We start from the raw sequence: 27,389 nt of genomic DNA, 5'->3' as shown, positions 1-27,389 counted from the left end.
TCTTGTGCAGCTTTTAGTCTTGACAATTCACAACACCATCCTTCCCTCACCCTAATCATTGACAATAGTTTCCTGCTTCTGTGGATTACCGCTGTCTGATATACAACTGTGAATCAGAAATTTCACTCACGTAGATAGTGGTAAGTCCAAAACTGGCTCCTTTGTCAATGCCACATACTCCATTGCCACCATCTCCAGTCTTTTCCCTGGGAATTGTCCATTGCTTAATCAACCTATTAGCTGCATTGGTGTTGCAGCTAACATTGAGATGAGCTTCTAGCCATACAGTCTCACTGAAGAAGAACACCATTTCCACCTTGGTAATGTTAACTGAATCAACCCGTCTCTGAACTCATTTGCTGTGGAAAGCCTCATCCTTGCCTTTACTCTTCTGATGTGCCTCTGCCTCACCATTCAAAAAGGTTAAGCTAACCCAAAACTCTGTTGTCCATGACTTAATTTGTACCGGGTCCCATTTACTTATCAACTTTCATTGATTGCCAGCTAAGCAGCACCTTGATTTTCAAATTTTCATCCTTTGCTCTCAAACCCCCCCCCCATAATCTCCTCTTTCCCATCTCTGTAGCACCCTTCAGCATGGCCGTTCTCCAAGTTATTAGTGTTCCTCTAATTCTGTCATTTTGAGCATCCCTTTATTTACTCACTCTATGCTTGGCAGCTATATCTTCAGCTGCCAATGCTCTAAGCTCTGGATTCCCTAATCTCTCCACCCTTCTCTCTACATACTTTACAGTGCCTCTTAAAACCTTTCTCTTTGACTAAGCGTCTGGCCTCCTGCTCTTATATCTTCATGGTGTCAAAGCTTGAAGAACTTGGGATGTTTTACTGTGTGAAAGTTGCTATATTAATACAAATTGTTTTGTATGCTGAGCAATTTAGACTGTTGATAACATTGGAATGTGACTACTTTTGCCCACTGCCTCTGGTGTCTTTCAAGAATCCATCCTTGGCTCTCTCCTTTTCCTCATCTACATGCTGCCCATTGATGACACCATATGAAAACTCACATTAGGCTCCATGTGTGTTAATGGCTTCCAGCTGTACCTCCCTACCATATCTCCTTACTCCTTCCCCACTTCTTCTCTGCTGTCTCTATGCTATCAGCCTGTTTGTCTGACATCCATTTCTACAGCTTTCAAAGCTTTCATTTTCAGACCTTGTCATGAATTCTGAAGATTCACCATTAATTTCATTTCCCTTCCCAGGCCACTGATTCATGCTAAACTTGAACACCTTTGTAATTCTGATATTCAGTTTGAACTATTGACCTCTGTCCTCTCTATTTGAAAAGATTACCCATTCCTCCTTTAATAGGAATTGGCGGCCAGAACAGATGTCATAACATCCCACATGGCCAGATGACAATGCTTGTTGCTAGTCAGGAAAATCATCTTGGTCATTTCACTGCTGGAATTTCTAGGTTGGCTGTTTGGTCTGAACATCTTAACTGCTTCATTGGTGATCTTTTGCCATCAGAATGTTTGAAATACATTTTTCATATCTTGGTAAAATGAGTTGTCTGCTAGAAGTAAAAAAAAAGTGGTTCAGTTTGTGCTGGGACTTTGCAGAGATTCAGCTACAAACTGTGTTGATGAGGGAGGAACTACTGTGGCTTTATTTAGCAAGCAGATACAATGCAGTATAATAAAAGCAGAAAATGCTGAGGTACTCAGCAGGTAAGGCAACAGATGAGGAGAGAAAAAAAAGTTAATTATTTCAGGTGGATAACTTTTCATCAGAATGGGAAAAGTTAGAAGACAGGCGTGCAATTGAAAAGCAACAACTACAGAAATTTGAAACAAGACAGAAAATGATGGAAGTAGCCAGAGACCAGAGAACATCCTTTTGAGAGAGAAACAGCTAATGCCCCAGGCCAACAACCCTGCCACCTTGAGAGGTGATCAACCCAAAACACCAATCATGCAACACCCCTCCCCCCAACTCATAGATGCATTCTGACCTGATGTGCACCTTCCAGCATTCCCTGCTGTTACACCAGGATCCTTCAGTTCTGACACTAATTAGTCACCTATCTTCTCTTGGTGTCCACCCCATGACCAACATTCTCTTTGTCTCTCCAACCCTCCCCCTTTGCTGCATTTAAATAGGCCTGTTTTCTAAATTCTCCCACTTCTGAGAAAAGTTCATCCACTTGAAACATTAACTCTTATTTCCATTTCTACAGATGCTGCCTGACCTTCTGAATATTTCCAGTATTTTCAGATTTTCAGCATGTATATATTTTTTGCTTACAATGGACCTATTGCAAAGCAACAGCATGGTTGCAATTGTTTGTGTTAGAAATCTGAAGTCAAGCATTTCAGCAGAATAGCATTGAAGATGGATAATAAATTCTGGCTTGGTCAATGACCTCTCTCACCTTCTTTCCCCACCCAACATCCAATGAACAATTACATAAAGCAAATGGGATTATGGCTAATGCTTGTGAGGAGAATAAACCCCTGTGGACAGTGGTGAAGTGACAAATTTAGGCAGTCTTCAACTCTATTTTGCTCCTTTCCTCTTTCTCTTGTAGCCCCTTCTCCTACCAATCCCTGAACAAGCCTGATGCCTCATTAGTCCTATCCACAATCTCATACTTTCTTATACAATTTTCCTGACCCTATCCTCAGTCTCTCCTTCCAGGGTATTCAATTCTTTCAACTACTGCCTTACTTTCAGCATTTCATTTTCTTTGGTTTCTTTAGTACCTGAAATGTGGAAATTTCCACTCGGAATCAGTACCTTTGGATCACCAAAGTTTTATTAAGTGTGGAGGAGGAAGCTTCCTTGCGCAGTGCAACAGCACCTGTAGGTTCTTATACCTGATTTCATGCAAGCTCAAGGGGAGACAAAATCATTATGTTTGGATATTGCTATTAGTCGAAGTCTAGTCCAAAGTTTATTGTCATTTGCACAAGTACATGTGTGCACAGGTGCAATGAAAAACTTATTGCAGCAGCATCACTGGCACGTAGCATCATATAAGCAGCATTCACAAGAAAAACATAAATTAGACATAAATTATACACAAGAACAAACACACTTAGAACAAAAGAAACAAAGTCACTTTTAGTGCAAAGTGATCATAGTGTTGCTAAGCTGTAGTGATTAGGGTTTTGGCAGTTGATTCAAGAAGCAAATGGTTGAAGGGAAGTAGCTGTTCTTGAACCTGGTGGTGTAGGACTTCAGGCTTCTGTACCTCCTGCCTGATGGTAGCTGTGAGAAGATGGCATGGCCTGGATGGTGGGGATCTTTGATGTATGTTGCCTTTTTGAGGCAGCGCCTGTTGCAGATACTACCAATGGTGGGGAGGGATGTGCCTGCTATGTATTGGGCAGAGTCAACTACATTCTGCAGCTTCTTGTGTTCCTGTGCATTTGAGTTACCGTATCAGACCATGATGCAACCAGTCAGCAGACTTTCAACAGTACATTAACAGTACGGTAGTTGCATATTATGGTACAACTTAACCGTTCTTCAAATTTTAATCTTATTATGAGTGTCTCAGCCAATGTTTACCTGATATCCCAGTCACTGTGACTGACCTTCAAGTGTTTATTGGTGTATATCAGAATGCTAATGTTGCTTCTTGATTAAATGCTGTCCCCACATTCCTAACTATAGGATCAACCTACCGACGAGTCGCAGCCACTTACCTTGGAAGTGTGGTAAGAGGGCTGCGCTGCAGGTGAAGCTGAAACAGGGTGGATACAAGACCTCCCTCCTCAGCATACTACTAGCTGATGTCCACGCCATTGAGAACAAAATTGAGGAACTAAGGATAAAACTGACCCCCCCTCCTCAGCATACTACTAGCTAACGTCCAGGCCATTGAGAACAAAATTGATGAACTAAGGACAAAACTGACCTATCAAAGAGAACTGAAGGAATGCCGTATGCTATGTCTCAATGAAACGTGGCTTACACCTGCTTCACCTGACTGTGCCATACAACCTGAGGGCTTCCCAATCCACCAAATGGACAGTACAGTGTCCTCAGGCAGAGTTGGAGGCAGAGGGATCTGCTCCTAAATCAATAACTCGTGGTGCTCTGCCGTGACGGTACTGGCGAGCTCCTGCTCACCCAGCCTGGAATATCTAACAGTGAAGTGTCGACCACACAGGAGTTCACTTCCTGATGGCATTCTACGGCCCACCCCAGACGGATATGAAGCCTGCACTCAATGAACTATACTCTGTGGTCAACAACCTTGAGACAGGATATCCTGAGACCCTCTTCATCATTGCAGGTGACTTCAACAAGGCTAACCTTGAGTGTGTTACCAAAGTACAACCAGCACATCTCCTGTCCCACCAGGGGCCCTAACACCCATGACCATTGCTATACAACCATCAAGGATGCTTTCCGAGCCACCCCTCACCCTCACTTTGGTAAATCAGACCACCAGGCTGTGCTCCTCCTCCCTGCATACAAACTGAAACGGGAGGATCTAGGACAGAGAGTCATGCAGTGCTGGTCTGAGGAAATAGATGAGCTTCTACGTGACTGCTTTGAGTCAGTGGACTGGTCCATGTTCAAACACTCAGCTGCCAGCCTTGATGAGTATGTCACCACCATCATGGACTTTATCAGCAAGTGTGTTGAGGACTGTGTACCAAAGAGGACAATACGGGTGTTCCTAAACTGGAAACAATGGATGAACCGGCAGATCCACTCCTTAATGAACTTGACGACTGCTGTATTGCAGTCAGGTGACGTTTACTTTTACAAGAAATTGAGATATGACCTCCAAAAAGCTATCAGGAATGCCAAGAGACAATACTGGTTCAAAATAGAGACCCAGAACAGCCGTCAGTTGTGGCAGGGCTTACATGCTATAACGGGCTACGAAACAAAGTCGGGCTGCATAGTCAACAACAGCACATCCCTTCCTGATGAGCTTAACGCATTCTATGTGCATTTTGAACAGAAGGGGAGTGGATTGCCACCACCCACCCTGACAGCCTCCAATGCAACTGAACCCGTGGTCACCATCAAGAATGTAAGTTCAGTTTTCCAGAAAGTGAACCCGAGGAAAGCATCTGACCCGGATGGTGTCCCTGGTCATGTCCTCAGATATTGTGCTGATCAGCTGGTAGGGGTATTTGCAGACACATTTAACCTCTCCCTGCTTCAATCTGAGGTTCTCGCCTGTTTTAAGAAGACCACTATCATTCCGGTACCTAAGAAAAACAAGGTAACATGCCTCAATGACTACTAACCATTGGCTCTGACATCCACCATCATGAAGTGCTTTGAAAGGCTGGTCATGGCATGTGTCATCTCCAGCCTCCCAGACAACCATGACCCACTGCAATTCACCTACCACCAAAACAGTGGATGCCATCTCCCTGGCCCTACACTCAGCTCTGGAGCATCTGGACAGTAAAGGCACCTATGTTAGACTACTGTTTATTGACTACAGCTCCACCTTCAGTACTATAATTCCAAGCAAACTCATCACCAAACTCTGAGACCTGGGACTCAACACTTCCCTCTGCAACTGGATCCTTGACTTTCCCACCAATAGACCACAATCAGTGAGGATAGGCAGCAACACCTCCAGCATGATTATTCTCAACACTGGTGCCCCACAAGGCTATGTCCTCAGCCCTCTACTCTACTCCCTATATACTCATGACTGCGTGGCCAAATTCTGCTCTAACTCCATCTACGAGTTTGCAGATGATACCACTATAGTAGGCCGTATCTCAAATAATGATGAGTTGGAGTACAGGAAGGAGATAGAGAGCTTAGTAACATGATGTCATAAGAACAACCTTTCCCTCAATGTCAGCAAAACAAAAGAGCTGGTCATTCCCTTCAGGAAAGGGGGCTGTGTATATGTACCTGTCTACATCAATGGTGCTGAGGTCAAGAAGGTTGAGAGCTTCAAGTTCCTTGGAGTGAACATCACCAATAGCCTGTCCTGGTCCAACCACATAGACGCCATGGTCAAGAAAGCTCACCAGAGCCTCGGGAGGCTAAAGAAATTTGGCATGGCCCCTTTGACGCTCACCAACTTTTATCGATACACCATAGAAAGCATTGTATCTGGATGCATCATGGTTTGGTATGGCACTGCTCTGCCCAGAACTGCAAGAAACTGCAGAGAGTTGTGGACACAGCCCAGCACATCATGGAAACCAGCCTCTCCTCAATGAACTCTGTCTAGACCTCTCGCTGCCTTGGTGAAACAGCTAGCATAATCAAAGACCCCACCCACCCAGGTCATTGTCTCTTCTCCCCTCTCCCATCAAGCAGAAGATACAGGAGCCTGAGGGCACATACCACCAGGCTCAAGGACAGCTTCTATCCCACTGTGATAAGACCATTGAATGATTCCCTTGTACAATGAGATGGACTCTTGACCTCACAATCTACCTTGTTATGACCTTGCACCTTATTGTCTACCTGCACTGCACTTCCCTGTAGCTGTGACACTTTACTCTGTGTTCTGTTATTGTTTTTCCCTGTACTACCTCAATGCACTGTGTAATGAATTGATCTGTACAAACTGTATGCAAGACAAGTTTTTCACTGTACGTAGGTACAAGTGACAATAATAAATCAATACCAATAACAATACCCATCTTGCCTTGTAGTTACCATGGCAATCTAAAGCATAGCTGCTGTTGTGGTTGTGTTCCTTCATTAAATTTTGGAGTCTCAAAGTTCCTTTACGCACATTAATGTTGTATAATTCCATGAGACTGTCAGCACAATGAACAGCCCTCTGATCTTGTGAGTTACCACATCACAACCTCAACCAGAATTCCAGCATTCCAAATTTGAGTCACTTCAGCCAGACTTTTCTTCAGTCCATAGAACTTCAAGTTAACATGACCATAGTTCAGTGCAGTTAAATCCTGTCACTGTTCCCTCAAAACTGTGACTCCATAATCCTTTACCCTCACATTTACCTAACTGCAAAAGCCAAATACTCTCTCTTCAGAGCTTAAACAAGCCTCCAGGATCCCAGATGTGTAACCAACAGACTTCTTACCAATCCAACTGCTCTGGAATTATCTTGATTATGGCCCTACCAAATATTAGGAGCCTAGTTCTGTCAAACTCTAGAGATTTTTTTTATTCATTCAAGGGATGTGGACCTCACAGGCTGAGCCAGCATTTAATTGACCATCCCTAATTGCCTTTGAGAAAGTGGTGGTGAGCTGTCTTCTTGAACTGCTGCAGTTCCTGAGGTGTGGCTGTACCCACAGTGCTGTTAGGGAGAGGTCCTGGATTTTGACCCAGCAACAGTGACTGAACAGCAGAAAGATTTTCAGAATGTGAACAGTAAGTTACGTAATGTCTATTTAAATTGGCTTTACTTTTGACTGGGAATAATAACATTCTGGACAACATAACCAAGCTTTCTGTTACAATGTTAAACTTTCTTCAAAATTAAAATGTAACCAGTAGTAATGGGAATTATCTGAACAAGCAAGGCTTTGACCCTGAAGAAGTTATGTGTACTTTATAGTGAAATATCTAATCAACTGAAGCATTTGACTCTCCATCCAAACATGTTGTTGCCCATTCTTAGTGTACAACACATTTATTGCCTGCTGCTTCCAGAACTGTTTCCATGGAACAATATTTATTCATCCTATTGGTAAATAAATTCCAACTTGGTAGGTTATAGCAAAACGTTATGGCTCTGAATAAATTTGGTCAAAGCTTGTTGTGTTAAAAGGTTTAACACTATAAATGGATATACTGCATGAACTTTCAAAGGCTGTTTACTTTGTCAGTACTAATAAATATCTGCATCCAAGTGCAAAATAAACTGGTTAATATTGTAGGATTTTTGATTTCAGCATTGAATCAGACAGTAGTTGGCATTTCAGCATCAGGCTGACCAGGCTAAATATAACCAGAGAGAATTTATCACATTTCTACAGTGCTTTCTATTCTGCCCAAGTGCTTACAGACTATAAATTTGATTATGTATCGCTATTTATTTTTATTTCAATACTACATGATTGAAAATGCACAATAGATGAATGAAATGTAATAATGACCATTTCCAGGTTGTTTTAAATCCTCAGGAAGGTCATTTATGAACTTTCTGGCATGAGCTGTGCACTTCACACAATTTCCTCATCTGTATTTGATCAAGTGATGTAATTTCAGGTTGCAATGCTATTTTTGGTGAGTTGAACCTGGGTCACTGGTGCTGTAATAGTGTTATGCTAACCGCTACACTACTGTGCCTGCCATTAGTCCACTTATCCCCAGAATAGCTACTGGGACAATCATCGTGGGACTGGAACCTCACTATAATAACTGCAAGTCCACCTACCTGTCCTTTGGGCCCCCAACACACTGACTTTTAAAGCCCTGATTTCCTCCCACTACACCACCATGTTCTATTTGGCTTAGGATCTGATCCCTGATCTCCTAAATATCTGAACCAATGATATCCTGATTGTCCCCCACTACACTCCTCCCACTTGCCAGATCATCCAGCTCCGATGTCCATTATGAATGCCATGATCTTGGGACTGCTAGTAACTCCTGCTGCAAACTTCATCCCACCCATCCATACAGACCTGATCACTGTCACTGCCGAGGGCTCCAAGAGCACTTACCACTGCTGATCCTCTCCCTCCCCCATGCCTGACCCCCAGTGAGGATAGCAGAGTTTTCTTCGTGCAATCTGACACTGAATCTCACATTGTTGGGCTGGCAACCAAAATAGCTCTTGGAACTTGGTGCATCAACCATACATATGCCTAAAATGGTGCACTGCACCTTCTAGGCCTATGTTTTTACCTTATTGCACATAAAGAAACAGCAAAAGAGATTAAAGCCCCAGTTCACATGATGCTTTTTGAACTAGCCTGGGAAACCTCAGCTTGTTCCTTTTTTTGTGCAAAAAAAAAAGAAGCTTTGAAAATCTTGAATTTTAGATTTCATGGGCCTGCAGGACTGAAAGGCTGTATTCTGCTTTAAGTCAACCAGTCAGGGAGCTGTCGCTTGCTCAGTCATTTGGAACATGACTTTTCCAGTGCTCCATGCAGTTGAGGATTATCTGTAGCTTCCAAGTTTTCAGGCTTAGGATGCTTTGGCAGTATCTCAGTTCAGTTCGACCATGCATTAATGGCCCTAGGTTCAAAAGAACAGACATCTGTACCTTATCAGCTGTGGTACTACTATGCAGTAGCTGCAGGTACCACTGATGGAATACTTGTACTGCTGATGCTCCAGGAAGTTTACAGTAACATGAACACTGATGCCATTTAAAAAAAAATGAATTCAACAATTTTTGTAAGGGGTTACTTAGGGCAAAATCACAGTCATAAGAGCAGGTTAGAAATATTGAATGTCAAAGTGACAAATTTCTAGCCTTGCTGCTTTACTCCCAAATTGTTAAGGGACTTCCTTTAATCACATTCTTCCAAAAATTATGGCACAACCTGCACCATCTGTGTGTTCCTCCCTGATTACTGATATGATAACTCAATAACTTCTCAAAAAATGATTAATTATATCTTAACCACAATCGATGAGGTGTTTCTATTCATCGGGGTGGTCGCAACTTTTTAAAAAGGTGATCGAAAGCACTATATATAGGTGATTAAACAAATGCAGTTTGTCTAATCTTGAGTATTTGATTCTACATCTTACCAAATTCCCAAGTATTTATCTACAAATAAGATGAACTTAAAAGGATTTGTTTCTTCACAAACTTGGGGAATACTTGCTGCTGTAGTCCATTCGAACCCCAGTATTGGTATTCTATTCTTGCATTACTAAACTTATCTAAGACTACTATCATTGAATGGGAATAATCAGTTCTTAAAAATCAGTCTGATTATTATCTCTCTTTACCAGTTGTTTATGCAGTTACAGTGAAAATCCTAGCCTCTTTAGAGGGATGATATGTTTGCTCACTGTTGATATTGAAGAATCTAAGGCATTATGGACAGAAGTTGGGGAGATTTCTCTGGTGATGTCACTTACACCAGTGTGGGTGCTACACATTTTCCAAGTGAAAGACAGTTGCTGCTTCTGCTGTGGTTGCATGGGAAGTTGCTATGGAAGAGGGGGGTTGTGTTAATTGCAACCATGGAATGAATCAAGGTACCAGAGAGAGAATGGTCTTGAAACACTGGAAGGAGAATGGAGTGAAGGCCTGCAGTTAATGGCAGTGAATGGATAGGTGATATAGCCAGCAGTCGGGTTGTGGAACAAGTTTGCAATTTCACAAAGAATGCACCTTCAGTAATGTTATAAGAGTATGAAGAGACTTCTTTGAAAACTATAGATTTGCAGTGTTAGCTCTTCAAGTGTCTGCAGCAAGAGCTGAACAACTGTCTACTTCACTGCACTTCACCTTCATCACAATAAAATGCGTTACTCCGCTAAAAGATATCCATTACTGAAGTGTTTGCGGCAGCCACAGAAGGTTGAAAAGCAAACCTGCAAGGCACAGTAACAAGTTGGAAAGTTAGGCCCAGTGAAATGTCCCAAAGTGAAGCACAGTCCATTATGAGCAGTCCATATCCGAATCAGAATCAGGTTTATTATCACTGATGTATGTCATGATATTTGTTGTCTTGTGGCAGCAGTACAGTGCAAGACATAAAAATTACTATAAGTTACAAAAATAATAAATAGTACAAAAGAGGAATAACAAGGTAGTGTTCATGGGTTTATGGACTGTTCAGAAGTCTGATGGTGGAGGGGAAGAAACTGTTCCTAAAACATTGAGTATGCATCTTCAGGCTCCTTTACATCCTCCCCGATGGTAGAAATGAGAAGACATGTCCTGGATGGCGAGGATGTTTAGTGATGGATGCCGCCTTCTTGAGGTACTGCCTCTTGAAGATGTCCTTGAGGTGGGGAGGGTTGTGCTGGTGATGGAGCTGCCTGAGTCTACAACCCTCTACAGCCTCTTTTGATCCTACGCATTGGAGCCTTCATACCAGATGGTGATGCAACCAGTCGGGATGCTCTTCACTGTACATCTGTCAACATTTGCGAGAGTCTTTGGTGACATACCAAATCTCCTCAAACTCCATTAGAGCTGCTGGCGTGCCTTCTTCCTGATTGCATCAATGTGTTGGGCCCAGGATAGATCCTCTGAGATGTTGCTGCCCAGGAACTTGAAGCTGTTCGTCCTTTCCACTGCTGACCCCTCAATGAAGACTGGTGTGTGTTCTCCTGACTTCCCCTTTCTGAAATCCACAATCATTTCCTTGGGCTTGCTGACGTTGAGTGCGAGGTTGTTGTTGTGACACCACTCAACCAATCGATATATCTTACTCCTGTACACCTCCTCATCGCCATCTGAGTATCATTTGGAAAATGAGTTAGCACTTCAGAACAATGGGAGTATTCACAATCCTCGATAGCAAGTGATTCAAAGAAAGTCCTCGTAATCCCTGTGGATGGCATGAAAGAGCCAGTTCACCACAGTTTCAGGATGACAGCTATTCCATTGCATGAATCCACAGATAAGGTGGAAAGTGGAAGGCTCTGCATGAGGTGTTATAATAAGGTAATTTCAATTGAGTCTGGCACAGACAGTATTGCTGTAAAACATGAGACTGTTGGAGTTTTAGGGAAGAGGGTCAGTGTCTTCAAGGCGTTTATTGTTATGAGAATTACAGAATAGCCTGAATAAAGTGAAAATTGAGTTGGATGGAGACTGTATTGGGAGTTGGAGGCAGATAACAAGTTCTGAAGATCCAATGAGAGATGTCAAAGCAGGCATCATTTCATTGATGTCAGCCTAATACAGTTCAGCCAGAATACAGTGGTATGCAAAAGTTTGGGCACCCTTAGTCAAAATTTCTGTTACTGTGAATAGTTAAGTGAATAGAAGATGAACTGATCTCCAAAGTCATAAAGTTAAAGATGAAACATTCTTTTCAACATTTTAAGCAAGATTAGTGTATTATTTTTGTTTTGTACAATTTTAGAGTGAAAAAAGGAAAGGAGCACCATGCAAAAGTTTGGGCACCCCAAGAGCTCTCAGCTAACTTTTACCAAGGTCTCAGACCTTCATTAGCTTGTTAGGGCGATGGCTTGTTCACAATCATTGTTAGGAAAGGCCAGGTGATGCAAATTTCAAAGCTTTATAATAGCCTGACTCCTCAAACCTTGTCCCAACAATCAGCAGTCATGGGCTCCTCTAAGCAGCTGCCTAGCACTCTGAAAGTTAAAATAAATGATGCCCACAAAGCAGGAGAAGGCTATAAGAAGATAACAAAGTGTTTTCAGGTAGCCGTTTCCTCAGCTCATAATGTAATTAAGAAATGGAAGTTAACAGGAACGGTGGAGGTCAAGTTGAGGTCTGGAAGACCGAGAAAACTTTCCGAGAGAATTGCTCATAGGATTGTAGAAAGGCAAATCAAAACCCCCGTTTGACTGCAAAAGACCTTCATGAAGATTTAGCAGACTCTGGAGTGATGGTGCACTGTTCTACTGTGCAGCGACACCTGCACAAATATGACCTTCATGGAAGAGTCATCAGAAGAAAACCTTTCCTGTGTCCTCACCACAAAATTCAGCGTCAGAAGTTTGTAAAGGAACACCTAAACAAGCCTGATGCATTTTGCAAACAAGTCCTGTGGACTGATGAAGTTAAAATAGAACATTTTGGCCACAATAAGCAAAGGTATGGTTGGAGAAGAAAGGGTGCAGAATTTCATGAAAAGAACACCTCTCCAACTGTTAAGCACAGGGTTGGATCGATCATGCTTTGGGCTTGTATTGCAGCCAGTGGCACGGAGAACATTTTACTGTTAGAGGGAAGAATGAATTCAATTAAATACCAGCAAATTCTGGAAGCAAACATCACACAGTCTGCAAAAAAAAAACTGAAGATGAAAAGAGGATGGCTTCTACAACAGGATAATGATCCTAAACACACCTCAAAATCCACAATGGACTACCTCAAGAGGCACAAGCTGAAGGTTTTTCCATGGCCCTCACAGTCCCCTGACCTAAACATCATCGAAATCTGTGGATAGACCTCAAAAGAGCAGTGCATGCAAGACGGCCCAAGAATCTTACAGAACTAGAAGCCTTTTGCAAGGAAGAATGGGCGAAAATCCCCCAAACAAGAATTGAAAGACTCTTAGCTGGCTACAGAAAGTGTTTACAAGCTGTGATACTTGCCAAAGGGTGTGTTACTAAGTACTGACCATGCAGGGTGCCCAAATTTTTACTTCAGGCCCTTTTCCATTTTTCTTATTTTGAAAATGTAAAAGATGGAAATAAAAAAGTAATCTTGCTTAAAATATTAAAGAAATGTGTCATCTTCAACTTTATGCCTTTTGGAAATCAGGTCATCTTTTACTCGCTTCACTATTCACAGTAACAGAAATTTTGACCAGGGGTGTCCAAACTTTTGCATGCCACTGTATGTCAAGAGAGATTAATAACGGTCATGGGAGAATTGTAGGCACTTTAGATTGTCCAGAGAGGAAAAGTCAGAGGAGAGGACTTTGTGACATCAAAGCAGACTGCAGGAAAGGGGAAAGGTCCAGTGTCTGCAGGGAGTTAAAGTGGAAGTTAGGATATGAGGTACAGTGAAAGTAGAGGCAGAGAGATGGAGTCATAAGAACAACACAAGTACAAATTGTGGTGATTGAGTTCATTTGTGTACCAAATACAATATATCATTGCAACTATTGTGAGTAGCTAAAGAATTATTTGCCTGTCTTAAGGTTAATGTCAACAGTTGATTTTGAGAAATATGTAATACAATATATTTATAGTTGTACATAGTTGTGGAGCTATATTAAGGTGACAATTGCAGTATAGGATATGAGATCATTTGTGGATGAAGCCCGTCTGACACGGTGATCCACTTGAACCACGAGTACCTGGAGTGAACACTTTAGTGATCTTTTGCACAGCTATTAAACAAGAGAATTTCAGTTGAGTAAATTTATGTTCTGCATGTGTCCCTAAATTAATTGTATATTTTCATATATATAGGTAGTTCTCTGATTTGTTTAATCTGATGGAAGTGGATAATTTGTAGATGGGTTTATCACTTATTTTAAAATGGATTCATTGTGGTATTTATGAATGTGAGTGTACCTTTAAGAACTGAGTGTATCAAGTGATATGACTTCTGATGCGTTGTTGTATGAACCAATGCTGTTGGTTGAGAGTTGATTATCTTCAACAGCATATTTTGTTGGTACCTCTGTTACTTGTCTTGTTAAGCAGTGGTATCAAAAGTCTAGAGGCACCAAGTTCACCCCATTAAGCATTGCTTGATGAAGATTCATAGTCTTATCACAGTGGGATAGAAGCTGTCCTTAAGCTTGGCGGTATGTGCCCTCAGGCTCCTGTATCTTCTACCTGATGGAAGAGGAGAGAAGAGAGAATGACCTGGGTGGGTGGGGTCTTTGATTATGCTGGCTGCTTCACAAGGAGAGGAGGCTGGTTTCTGTGACGCGCTGGGCTGTGTCCACAACTCTCTGCAGTTTCTTGTGGTCCTGGGCAGAGCAGTTGCCGTACCAAGCCATGATGCATCCAGATGGGATGCTTTCTGTGGTGCATCGATAAAAGTTGGTGAGTGTCAAAGGGGACGTAGCGAATTTCTTTAGCCTCCTGAGGAAGTAGAGGTGCTGCTGAGCTTTCTTGGCCGAGGCATCTATGTGATTTGACCAGGACAGGCTATTGGTGATGTTCACTCCCAGGAACTTGAAGCTCTCAACCCTCTTGACCTCAGCACTGTTGATGTAGACAGGTGCATTTACACCACCCCCTTTCTTGAATTCAATTGCACCTGATTGCATTTTCTTTTCATGGGTGAAGTTTTGTCCTAATACTTTTTTTCATCTCACCACTTAATGTTTTTTGATCTATTCCTTTATTCATATATGGGATGTGCTTATCGCTGGCAAGGCCACCATTAATTGGTGATGATGACCTGCGGCTGTTCTTATTTTGACGAGGCTCCCACTGAGCTACTGGAAAGGGAGTTCTGGGAATTTGCCACAGTCACAGACCCTTCGCCCAACTGAGTCTGCACCGACCATCAATGACCTATTTTCGCTAAACCTACACCAATCTCATTTTAATCTCCCCACATTCCATCAACTCCTTCCAGACTCTACCACACATCTACACAAACTGACAATGATTTACAGCGCCCAATTGTGTTTGAGATATGGGAGGAAACCAGGGAACCCAAAGGAAATCCACGTGGTCACCTGGAGAATGAGCAGACTCCATGCAGATAGCACCCAAGGTCAGGGTTGAACCTGATTCATTGGATCTCTGCTAGCTGCATCACTGTGCTGCTCACTGTGCTCCCAATTACAATGATAAATACAATGATACAAGGTTGGTGTGTGACAGTGGAAGGAAACTTGAATATAGTGGTGCTCCCATATTCATATGTAGAACAGTACAGCACAGGAACAGTCCCTTTGGTCCACGATGTTGTGCTGAATTAATTATACAAGTAATTAAATGCCTACCTAAACTAATTCCTTCTGCTTATACAATGTCCATATCCCTCCATTCTCTGTACATTGATATGCTTATCTAAGAGCCTCTTAAACACCTCTATCATATTTGCCTCCACCACCACCCCGGCAGTGCATTCCAGACACAAACCACTCTGTGTGTAAAAAAAACTTGTCCCGCACATCTCCTCTGAACTTACCCTCTCTGACCTTAAATGTATTCCCTCCAGTATTAGAAGTTTCAATGCTGGGAGAAAGATTCTGGCTGTCTACTCTATCTATGCCTCTCATAAACTTCTCAGATCTCCCCTAAGCCTCCGCCGCTCCAGAGAAAACAACCCAAGTTTGTCAAACTCTCCTTATAGTACGTTATCTCTGATCCAGGCAGCATCCTGGTAAACCTCTTATGCACCCTCTTCAAAGCCTCCACATCCTTCCTAATTGACCAGAATTGAATGCAATACTCCAGATGCGGCCTAACTAGAGTTTTATAAAGCTGCAGCATAACTTCCTGACTCTTGAACTCAGTGCTTTGACTAATAAAGGCAAGCATGCCATGCACCTTCTTTACCACCCTATCAACCTGTGTAGCTACTTTCGGGGAGCTATGGACTTGGACAGCAAGATCTCTCTGCACATCAACACTGTTAAGGGTCTTGCTATCAACAGTGTACTATCCCTTTACATTTGACCTCCCAAAGTGCAACACATCACGTTTGACCGGATTAAACTCCACCTGCTATTTCTCTGCCCATATCTGCAACTGATCTATATCCCGCTGTATCCTTTAGCAATCTCCTGCACTATCCACAACACTACCAATCTTTGTATCATCAGCAAATTTACTAACCCACCCATCTACATTTTCATCCAGGTCACTTATATATATCACAAACAGCAGAGTTCCCAGTACAGGTCCTTGCGGAACACCACTAGTCATGGACCTCTAGCCAGAATAATTCCCAACGACCACTACCCTTTGTCTTCTATGTCAAGTCACTTCTGAATCCAAACGGCCAACTCTCCGTGGATCCCTTGCATCTTAATCTTCTGGATGAGCCTCCCATGAGGGACCTTGTCAAATGCCTTACCAAAATCCATTTAGACAACATCACAGCTCTACCTTCATCGATCATCTTTGTCACCCCTTGAGAAACTCAATCAAGTTAGTAAGACATGACTTGCCCCACACAAAGCCATGCTGACTGTCCCTAATTAGGCTATGGTTTTCCAAATGCTCATAAATCCTATTCCTAAGAATCCTCTCCAGTAACTTCCCTACCATTGACGGGAGACTCACTGGTCTATAATTTCTAGGATTATCCCTATTTCCCTTCTTGAATAATGGAATGATATTAGCTACCTGCCAGTCCTCTGGGACCTCGCTTATAGCTAGAGAGGACACAAGGATCTTGCTCAAGGCCCCGGAAATCTCATCTTTTGCCTCTCTCAATAACCTGAGGCATATCCCATATCCCATATCCCATCTGGCCCTGGGGACTTAACCACCTTAATGTTCTTGAAGAGACCCAACACTACCATCTTTTTTATCTCAAAATGCCCTAACGTATTAGCATGCTCCACACAGATCTCCCTTTCCTCCACATCCTTCTCCTGATGCAAAGTACTCATTTAGGACTTTGCCCACATCCTCCGCCTCCAAACACATGTTCCATCCTTCATCTTTGAGTAGTCCTACCCTCTCCCTAATTATGCTCTTACTCTTGATGTATGTATAGAATGCCTAAGAATTATCTTTAATCCTACTTGCCAAGGACTTTGCATGGCCCCTCCTGGCTCTCCTAATTTCCTTCTTGAGTTCTTTTATAGCGTCTTTATAATCTTTGAGGGCTCTGTTTGATCTTAGTTTCCTAAACCTTGTTTTCACTTCCTTTTTCTTCTTGACTAAATTCACCATCTCTCTCGACATATAAGGTTCCCTTACCATCCTTGTTCTTCCTTCCTTACTGGAACATACCTGTCCTGTACTCTGTGCAGTTGGTCTTTAAACACCCTCCACATCTCAGCTGTGGACTTGCCTAAAAAGTGTTCCCAATTAATTTTCCCTAGTTTCTGCCTAATACTCTTGTAATTTGTCCTGCTCCAATTTAATACTCTCCTGCAAGGTTCAGACTTGTGTATAGCTATCTTAAAACTTAAGGAGTTGTGGTCACTGTTCCCTAACTGTCCTCCCACTGAGAGGTCAGTCACCTGGCCAGGCTCATTTCCCAACACCAGGTCCAGTATGGTAGACTATCTACATACTGAGGTTGTAGGCTATCTTCATAAGGAGGCCCCAGTCTATATTAAGGAAGTCGAAGTCACCCACGACAACAACCCTGTTGTTTTTACGCCTTTCCCTAATCTGCCTGCATATTTGCTCCTCAAAGTCCCAGTGGCTATGGGGGTGGGGGAATCTGTAGTATAATTCCATCAGAGTGATTGCACCTTTCTTATTTTTGAGTTATACCCATATAGACTCAGTGGATGAGCCCTCCATTATGTCCCCTCTGAGTGCAGCTGTGATATTGTCCCTGATTAATAGTGCAACTCTCCTGCACTCTCCCCCACCCCCTCCACCACCCCATCCTCTTTTACCTCCCTCTCTATCTTTTCTAAAGTATCGAAACTCTGGAACATTAAGCATCCAGCCCTGTCCCTCTCTCATCCAAATCTTTGTAATGGCCACAACTTCATAGTTCCATGTACTGATCCATGGGAGCTTTAAATGACATGATTGGTTTTCTTCTTTTAACACTGAAATAGTTGGACTCAAGTTGCATCAGAGGATTGATCATAATGTACTGTCAGTACTGAAGTGTGCACTATTACGGAAAGGGGGCCGAGAATGGGATTGGGTCGTGCTTCATAGTTACTATGCACCATCCTACTGGCACTATGCATAGAGAAGGTGCTGAAGTGGAAGCCTTTGACTTGCTTGGTGCATCTGCACAAAGCTGACTTTGATGAAAGTTAGCAGTGTCTCCAAACATAAAATAAACCTTTTGAACACCACAGCACCAGAGGTGTGATTCCAATGCAAGAGTTGGCTGCAGCCTGGGTTTTCACTTGTCATATATTTTGCAGTGGGAATATCAATGTTTTTCAGTGGGAGTACCAATACTTGGTTGCCTTATTTAAACTGTGGGGCCTGCAACAGCAAAACATACGTCAGGCTGCTGTTTATCGATTACAGTTTGGCGTTCAACACCATAATTCCCTCAGTACTAATCAACAAGATTCAAAACCTGGGCCACTGTACCTCCCTCTGCAACTGGATCCTTGACTTCCTCATCAGGAGACCACAGTCAGTGCTGATGGGTAGTAATATCTCCTCCTCGCTGACAATCAACACAGGCACACCTCTAGGATGTGTGCTTAGCCCACTGCTCTACTCTCTCTACACTCATGACTGTGTGGTTAGGCACAGCTCAAACGCCGTCAATAAATTTGCCAATGACACCACTGCTGTTGGCAGAATCTCAGATGGTGATGAGGAGGCTTACAGGAGTGAGATAGATCGGCTAATTGAATGGTGTCCTCGCACTCAACGTCAGTAAGACCAAGGAATTGATTGTGGACTTCAGGAAGGGTAAGTCGGGAGAACACACACCAGTCTTCATTGAGGGGTCAGTGGTGGAAAGGGTGAGCAGCTTCAAATTCAGGGGCATCAACGTCTCAGAGGATCTATCCTGGGCCCAACACATTGATGCAATCACAAAGAAGGCATGCCAGCGGCTCTACTTCATTATGAGTTTGAGGAGATTTGGTATGTCACCAAAGACTCTTGCAAATTTCTACAGATGTACGGTGGAGAGCATTCTGATTAGTTGCATCACCACCTGGTATGGAGGCTCCAATGCACAGGATCGCAAGAGGCTGCAGAGGGTTGTAGACTCAACCAGCTCCATCACCAGCACAACCCTCCCCACCATCGAGGGTATCTTCAAGAGGCGGTGTCTCAAGAAGGCAGCATCCATCATCGAGGACCCTCACCATCCAGGACATGCCTCTTCACGTTACTACCATCAGGGAGTAGGTACAGGAGCCTGAAGACCCACACTCAATGATTCAGCTTCTTCCCCTCCACCATCAGATTTCTGAACGTTCCATGAACCCATGAACACTACCTCGTTAGTCCTTTTTTTTGCACTATTTATTTAATTTTGTAACTTATAGTAATTTTTATGTCTTTATGTCTTGTACTCTGCCACAAAACAACAAATTTCATGACATATGTCAGTGATAATAAACCTGATTTTGATTCTGAACGATGAGACTTCCCTTCATTTACATGATGTGGACAAGGTTGTTGCCCACCTTCTTCTGCAGTCCATTTGGTTAAGGTGGTCCATTTAAGTAAAGAGTTCTGTGAGTAGTGGGTATTATTCTGAGTCAGGATGGTGTGACTTAAAAGGAGTCATGCAGGTGGGAGTGTTGCTGTGCACCTGTTTCCGTTGCTCTTTTATGGTGGCAGAGTCCATGAGTTTTGGAGGTGATGATGAAAAAGAGAACTATAACCTTGTAGCCTCTGTGGAGATGTAGAAGGTGGGAAGAGTTGGGTGCCTTAAAGGAGAATCCACAAAAATGGATCTTAAAATGGCCTTTAGCAGGAAAAGGTCAAGAACAAGGATTTTACAAAATCATTCACTTAAGCTCCTGTGGACCATAAAATGTACTTCTGGCATTAAGTAGATTTTAGTAATGCTGGATCATCACTTCACATGCAATATACTAATAATAACACCATGTCATTATAGATGTACCTACTTAAATATGCCTGTTCATAGTTGGAGGGGACACTGGCAGAAGGGGTGATGCCAAAATTCTAACATTGTAAAACAGTGTAGGTTATCTTCACCAGATTTTCTGCCTCTGTTCAAAATTAAGTGACATTCAGAGTTACTTTTACCAATCTGAGTTGATGGCTGTGAGATAGTTTGCTAATGCAGTTTCTTGTTCATTAATAACGAAAAGGTAATTATTATTTACCCTCAGAATAATTATCATCACAGATAGTGATTAGCTTGTTCAATTTAATACAAATTGGCCACAGCTCATCAAACTCTAAGTCAGACCCAAAATGCTAAAATTGAAATCAATATTACAAATGAAAACCTGTCTCCATCTGCAGAGCAGATGTGTGCTTGGGTGGTAGTCTGCTTCTTTTTCAGCTGTCTTGTTCTGGAAGAACAGCTTAAAGAGGCAAATTGAAGTCAAAAGGTGACCATTCTGCTCTTGCTGGATTTAAATTGTGATCATTCTTCATCAGTTGTTCAGAAAAGAAAAAAAAATCAAAAATTTTCAGCACCTTGCATCATTATTTCTCATTTTTTTTAAAGAAAATAAAAGATTATTTCACTTTTGGTTATGCTTCAGTGGAATTCTCTTCTTTGATGTAGTATCATTAAATTTACTTTAGGATATACATTGCAGAGCATGGGTGATTGCACAAAATGATATATTGATCGCAAATTGTGAATGTGGCATTCGTTCTCTTCTCTTGTTTCCATTCCCTGGCTCTGCTGAGATTGCAAATCCACAGTAGCTGGCAGTTTATCACTGTGGCAAGCACAGTTTTCTATGAGAATTTTTCATCCAATAACATGGGAATATTTAAGATCAAGGCAACCACTCCAGAAAACAGTGGCACAATTGCACTGAATGTCTTACTGATAACTTGCTGGAGAAACTGTAGGCACTGTATGCCTAAAAACAAATTTGCTCCCAATTGGAGAGAAATTGTGTGGGTAATTCCCGTCAATCAAGCCTGTTGACATTGCTGTTCTAATTGACTGATTGATTTTGAACACAGAATTTGTAGACAATCTGCATGAACTATTTTTTTATGGAGAAATTGCCCTGCTTTTATTGGGAGAAGTTGCTATAATCTTGGTTTTAAATTCTATGTTCTGTTTCCTCCTAACACTAGACTCGAATAATCACTAGACTAGAAATTAAATGTGATGTCCATTTTTTTTTAGAGCTATTCTTTCCAATTTTTATTTTACCTGAATTAGATAAAGCTAGAGGTTGCTTCCAAGTGAAATAGTGGCTATTGCAAAATTGGAGTGAATGCTTCCAGACCTTTTCCATGCTTGTACACCTGACCTTTTCCCAGTAACAGGAGTGGAACCAAATGTTGTCTCCGGTCAAGCAATGCCTACTTCTGAGCATATTTACATAGCTTGGGGTAGAAAACTGTTGTTGAACAGTCTCACTAGAACTAGTGAGACATCATGCTAGTTTACTGTATCTCTTATTATGTCAAGGTACACTCTGCAGATATAGGGAATCCTGACTGGGCAGGTTCACAAATGACTGCGGACTGCTGAAACATTTTCCAAAATCATCAGCAAATGCTACAATTAACAGTGATTATTTCCTCCAGCATCCAGTCGCACGATGACTGTTATACGTTCTTGCCAATCAAAGACATCAGCCAGTGTAAGAGGAAGAGGAGTAAAGGGAACATGAGGTGGTGTCCGGAGATCAAGAAGAAGTGGGAAACTACTAGGGGAGATGGGGTGTCCTTGCACAGCATCCACATTCCCATTTTTTGCTGACTGGAAAAGACAGGCATTGGCTGCGTGGGATATTAGGACCCCTAACAGCAAGATGATTTTCTTGAAGAGTCTGCAAAATATAATCCCCAATGTAAAAATAGTGACTCCCTCCACACCACTAAAAGTAACACCAACATAGTATACTAGTAATTAGCCATATGCATTCTGCTCTGCAGGGTGACCTGCACCAAATATAACACTTCAAAGAATGACTCATTGTCCTCATAACTTTAAATGACTTACTACAAAATGTCTTTGTTTTTGGTTTGTAGAACGCTAATCTGTGTTCACCTCAGCTCCACATTACAACTCTAAACTTTGTTCGAAATTGTGACCCCTTTGGACTGAAGCTAAAAATTAATAGTCAACATTGTAGTTATAGCATTTGAAAATAATATACATAACATAGCAACATATTGATCAGGTTGCCATTCATTGAGTAAAGAGATGCATTCAGGGGCTAAAAACTTTGAGCCAATAAAACCCATAAATCATTGAGCAATGAGAAACATCTCATGAGATTCCATTTGAGGTTCATTTAAAGCCATTACCAATTGGCCATTTCAGGATACACAACAGGTCACAACTGATGAGGTCTCAGTCCCAAAAGCACAACACTTCACTCATAACAATTGGGTCAGATAATGTGGTGTCATGCTTTCCTGCACAAACCATCATTTATCTTGAATGCTCATTCACTTAATCCTGTCACTTTAAATCCTCAAGACAAAGCAGAGCTTCTGGAAAAGGGACAGAAGTTTCTGTTCACAGTGCAACTTTTCTTATTTTTATCTGATGAGAGTCCCCCCTCAAAGTTGATCACTATAAGTATTGTAAGATCTGAACAAGAAGGGGTTAAGAAGAGCAGGATAATGTATAATCATTGCCAGAATAACATAATAGCTCTGTCATGAGTCTAAATATTTTGCAATCAAATGGTCTGCTGCCGTGAGATTATAATTTTTAAGGGGAATGCACCTCTCAACATCTCACCATGTGAGGTTGAGCTCAAGCACGTCATGTGAACTTGCATTACATTAGCGAATTTTTTTCTCTAGGTTATGCTGTAATGCTAGCAAGGGCCACACAAATATGACTTACCTTTGCACATTTAAGTATATTATTCGCCTGAAATGAGAACGTATTTCAACAATGCTAGTATCTTGGAAGTATTGTTTAACAAAGCCACATCAAAATATATCTTAGAAAATCATTACATTTTCAGTAAAATTACACACTCCTTTTATCCTTTTCTGTTTCACAACATTGCAGGTGGGTTTTAACATCCTAGCCCTTTGTGCAGTGTTCCCTGTGTGCCTGCAGTCTTGATTGCTGGAAAGCTGCGCCCTTTCCTTTGATCCACAGAAACGTCCATAAGAAGCATTTGCCCTGGACTCAAGCTGCTGCCCATTGCCAATTGAGGGAGCAGTCTGGGACTTGAGGCTGTGGGGCATGGGATAATATGCTGCCTGAGAAGCCTTCTTGGGAGGTGAATTGATGACATGATAAGGTGAGGGAGGAGACATCAATGTCCTGAACCTGCCCACCAAGCAAGCCCTTTGGGAACTGGATAGACAATGGTGCCAAAATTTGCTAGCACTTGGGGTGTTCCACCTTTATTTCAACCTCCAGACCCAAAGTTGATCTGGATCCCAAGTCACAGAAGTCTGGTCCATGTTATCTTCACTTTCTTCCTTGGAGCCAGACCTCTGCATGATCTAAGCAGGATTTTACTTGTGACAAACAGGTATATGAGTGCATGCTTCTGCTCCCACAAAAGGGAGTTGAGTTCCCACGTGGTATATCTCTATTACTGTAAGAGAGTTACTTGTTCACATTCAGCACCCCTTTGCTCCTGAACACCTGTGAGCTGTTCATTGGTGGCATCTCTATTTCTGCTGAGAGTAACCCGCTCATGAATGGCATCACCTGTTCATATTTTCATCAAGCAGAGTATGGAGGCCTATCACCATTCCTTCAGAGCTATGAGCTGTTTTTGTTATGTTTTGGGCCAGTCTTTGGGTGATCCTGGAAGCTCACTCCCCCTTCCTTCCATGGATCTGGGTGTGCACAAACTGGCTACTACATTTCTTTGTCTATAAATAGTTGCATCACTTAAAGTGGCTGTGAATGGGCTTAGTGTGTTTTCAGGGCACGAGGAGTGTTGCACTGTGTGGACAGATAATGAAATGCACACCTTATTTGACAGCAAGTGCAGTACAAAGTTTAACTGCTCACCCAATTCCAGACCAGTTTTTTCCTCTGTTAGAATTTATTGACTTGTTTCTCTGGTACCTAAACTAAAAACAAAATCAATACGTGTTGATTCTGATTCTTCCAAGCACTCACAACCAAGTGACTTCTATATAATGAGAACACAAGAACTTTGAATTACTGCGCTGTTAGTGTCTATTGTGGAACATACTTGATGAAGTTAGCAAACGTGTTGCTGGCAGAGAACATTTTCTTAAAGTTATGATTATTTGTATTGAATGGTCTGCCTTTGTGTTGATGTAGAACAGGATTTTAAGGCACAACAATGATATTACCTAATCAGTATGACTCAATTTACGTTGTCAGCTTTTGTTCATGTCATCCTGAAGTCTCTCATAGTGGGTTTGGCACCTCAACTGAATTACATACTGTCTTTCAGATATCTGTTCAGTTCCTGCCCTACTAACTTAATTGGTAAAAATAGCCTCTTTTTAGAAACTACTCTTCAAGTTCTCTTGCAAATGGCAGACCTGATTGGTGGGATTCAGCTTTGGTTGAAATGTTTTCTTCATTTTATTTTAAGTAGGTAAATTCACAGGATGAAATAAAACACTTTCCTGTCTATCTTTAGATTTGTAGAAGGGATGGTATGTAATTGAAGATACCAACTATAAAAACAAGTGGAAAATTTGATGGAAAGCCAGTTAATAATGGAGATTTATTTTCAAACTCAAAAAGCCTTCTATTGATAGAAAAAGCTGTTAATATGATGGCCTAGGGTTTACTGCCCACATGAGGCAAATGGAGCTTGTTTTCTACTTTTGCATCTCTGCAGTGCAACACAGAAATCAGGAATGCCTGAGAGGTCAGATGCACAAGCATTTGATTTCTAGATCTGCGTCTGGGCTCAAATGTTCTCATATCTTCCAATAATAAAGACCAACGTACTATTTGCCTTCCTAATGGCTTGCATCACCCACATGTTAGTTGTTGAGCAGAGGGTTGGATACGCTTCACATCTGGCCCCTCAGCTTTATGCCAGTCGTTGATGGAGGATCAACCATGGCCTCATTCATTTGACCAACCTTTATTAAAAAGTTAAGTTTAAATAAGGTATGTGTGCTTTGATTATTTTATTGTAATTGACAGCAGAGTTTATTTTTAACTATTTGTTAAAAATGTTTAATTTTTCCAAAGTTTTTTTTCTCATTTTAAATGTATGTTTTTCAACTGATACCAAACATCTCTAACCATCAGGCACAATTGAGAGCCATGCAGAAGACATCTGAAAGCAGAAACTATCAGAAAGGCATCAGAGTGGTCTGGGGCTTGGCTGGCTGGCCGGCCATGGTATGAGGCCTTAAGGCTACTGGGAGAAGTGCAGCTGCAAGAGGTTAGTCAGGCCACAGGACAGGTATCGGGGTGAAGCCAAGTATGGGCTGAGTCCCAACATGATCTGGCTGAGTGATTTCGAAGAGCAATACCTTAAAACTTTACTTTTACTCTCTCTTTCTCTTAAGCCAATTTTTCATGACTGAAAATTGAATTCACCCACTCCGATTTGCATTTCCTCATCAATCTTCCACTTAATGTCACAATCCCTCAATATGATCAGATTATACAGTCACGTGCCTTGTTTTCTTCATTGGGCTGTGACTTGTTCACTCTTTCAATAACTTACCATGCAAACATTGTGAAAATCTAAATATGCAAGGCTGCATCAAGCCAACAGCAGGTTCTGCCAGGTACCCTGGTACGGCAAAATCTAGTCTAAGTCAGATGAACAATGGATTTACACTGGGGTTAGATCCAGCATTCTGTGGAGGCCCCAAGTGAACTCAGGAATCACACACATAAATCTTATGGGTTAAAATAGTCTTCTTTCTGTGCTTACTGAAAATGTAAAAGCAAAGTACTAGAGATACTGGAAATCTGGAATATAAACAGAAATGCACTCAGTAGGTCAGACAGCACCTTAGAATTAACATTTCAAGTCATTGACATTTTGTTAGAACTCTAATGAAAGTTCATCAATCCAAAACATTTTCCTCCACATATGCTGCCTGGCACATTGAAAGTGCTTTTGATTTTAAACGCCTAACTAGCGATAGTTGTTTTTTTGCAGAGATTATATCTCCTTTTATAGTAACATCACTCCAGTTGTATTTGTTATTCATCAATGTCCATCCATTCTATGGCTTGGTCATCTTCTGCTGGTCTGAGTTTTCCTTCCTCACCACTGCCTGCCATCTCCCTTTCCTGCCTTCATTCACTCCTTTCTTCTCCTGTACTTTTCCCCTTTCCTTTCCACCACATTGTTTTTAGTTTCCTAATCCTCCCCTTATCACTGAAACCCACCACCTTGCTTTACCATGTTGGTTTCCTTATCTTTTTGATCTTTAACCTGAGGTCTATTTGACAAATTTAAGTGATCATGACCGGTCATATGCATTGCCTCCAAAAGTTGACTAGAATGCTTACATTTAAGTCTCCACTTCCCTATAGAAATTATTCCCTTTCATCTTTTGTTCCTCCGTAGTCGTGTGGGTAAGATTACAAGGTTGTTCTAAGGTCAATATCAATACGCATTCAATGTTCTACTAATCTGTGGCAAAGCAAATTAGGTATAATGTTTCAGTTCCATGTTGCAGGGTTTTGCTTTAAAATAATTTCCTCTCATTTGGGTGTGTGCTACCAACAAATACACAAAGTGTGTTTGGATGCAAGTTTACAACTTATCTGATCGGTTTGTTCCATGTTGTTTCACTTCTTTTTGAGGAGGGATCTGATAATGTGAAGTAGTGGTAGAAATACTGGAAGTAAAATTTAGTCCATGTTTTAACTCAGTATTTAGGGCATTTCCAATGTTTTGAAGTTTTTACCCTCTTGCCCCAGGTTTTCTGCTATTGAAATCCCTCTCCATGCTATTGTTGCCTCTGGAATTTTCGATGCCTCCCAACATTGTTCAACCCCCTAATATGTTTGATATAGAACCATAGGAAAATACAGCACAATACAGGCCCTTCAGCTCACCATGTTGTGCTGATCTTTAAACCACACCTAAGTCTATATAACCCCTTCCTCCCACATATCCCCCTATTTTAAATTCCTCCATATGCTTATTTAACAATCTCTT

General features: G+C 41.7%; 1 protein-coding gene across 6 annotated transcripts in view; it reads left to right on the top strand.

The window, feature by feature from the left end:
- Positions 1-27,389, top strand: part of LOC127568515 (dihydropyrimidine dehydrogenase [NADP(+)]-like) — a 581,379-nt gene that overhangs the window by 462 nt on the left and 553,528 nt on the right. The gene's annotated exons all lie outside the window — the stretch shown is intronic.

The sequence above is a fragment of the Pristis pectinata genome, chromosome 3, assembly GCF_009764475.1.
Source record: "Pristis pectinata isolate sPriPec2 chromosome 3, sPriPec2.1.pri, whole genome shotgun sequence".
In the NCBI taxonomy this organism is placed as follows: domain Eukaryota; kingdom Metazoa; phylum Chordata; class Chondrichthyes; order Rhinopristiformes; family Pristidae; genus Pristis; species Pristis pectinata.
This window is presented reverse-complemented; position numbering and strand designations above follow the sequence as displayed.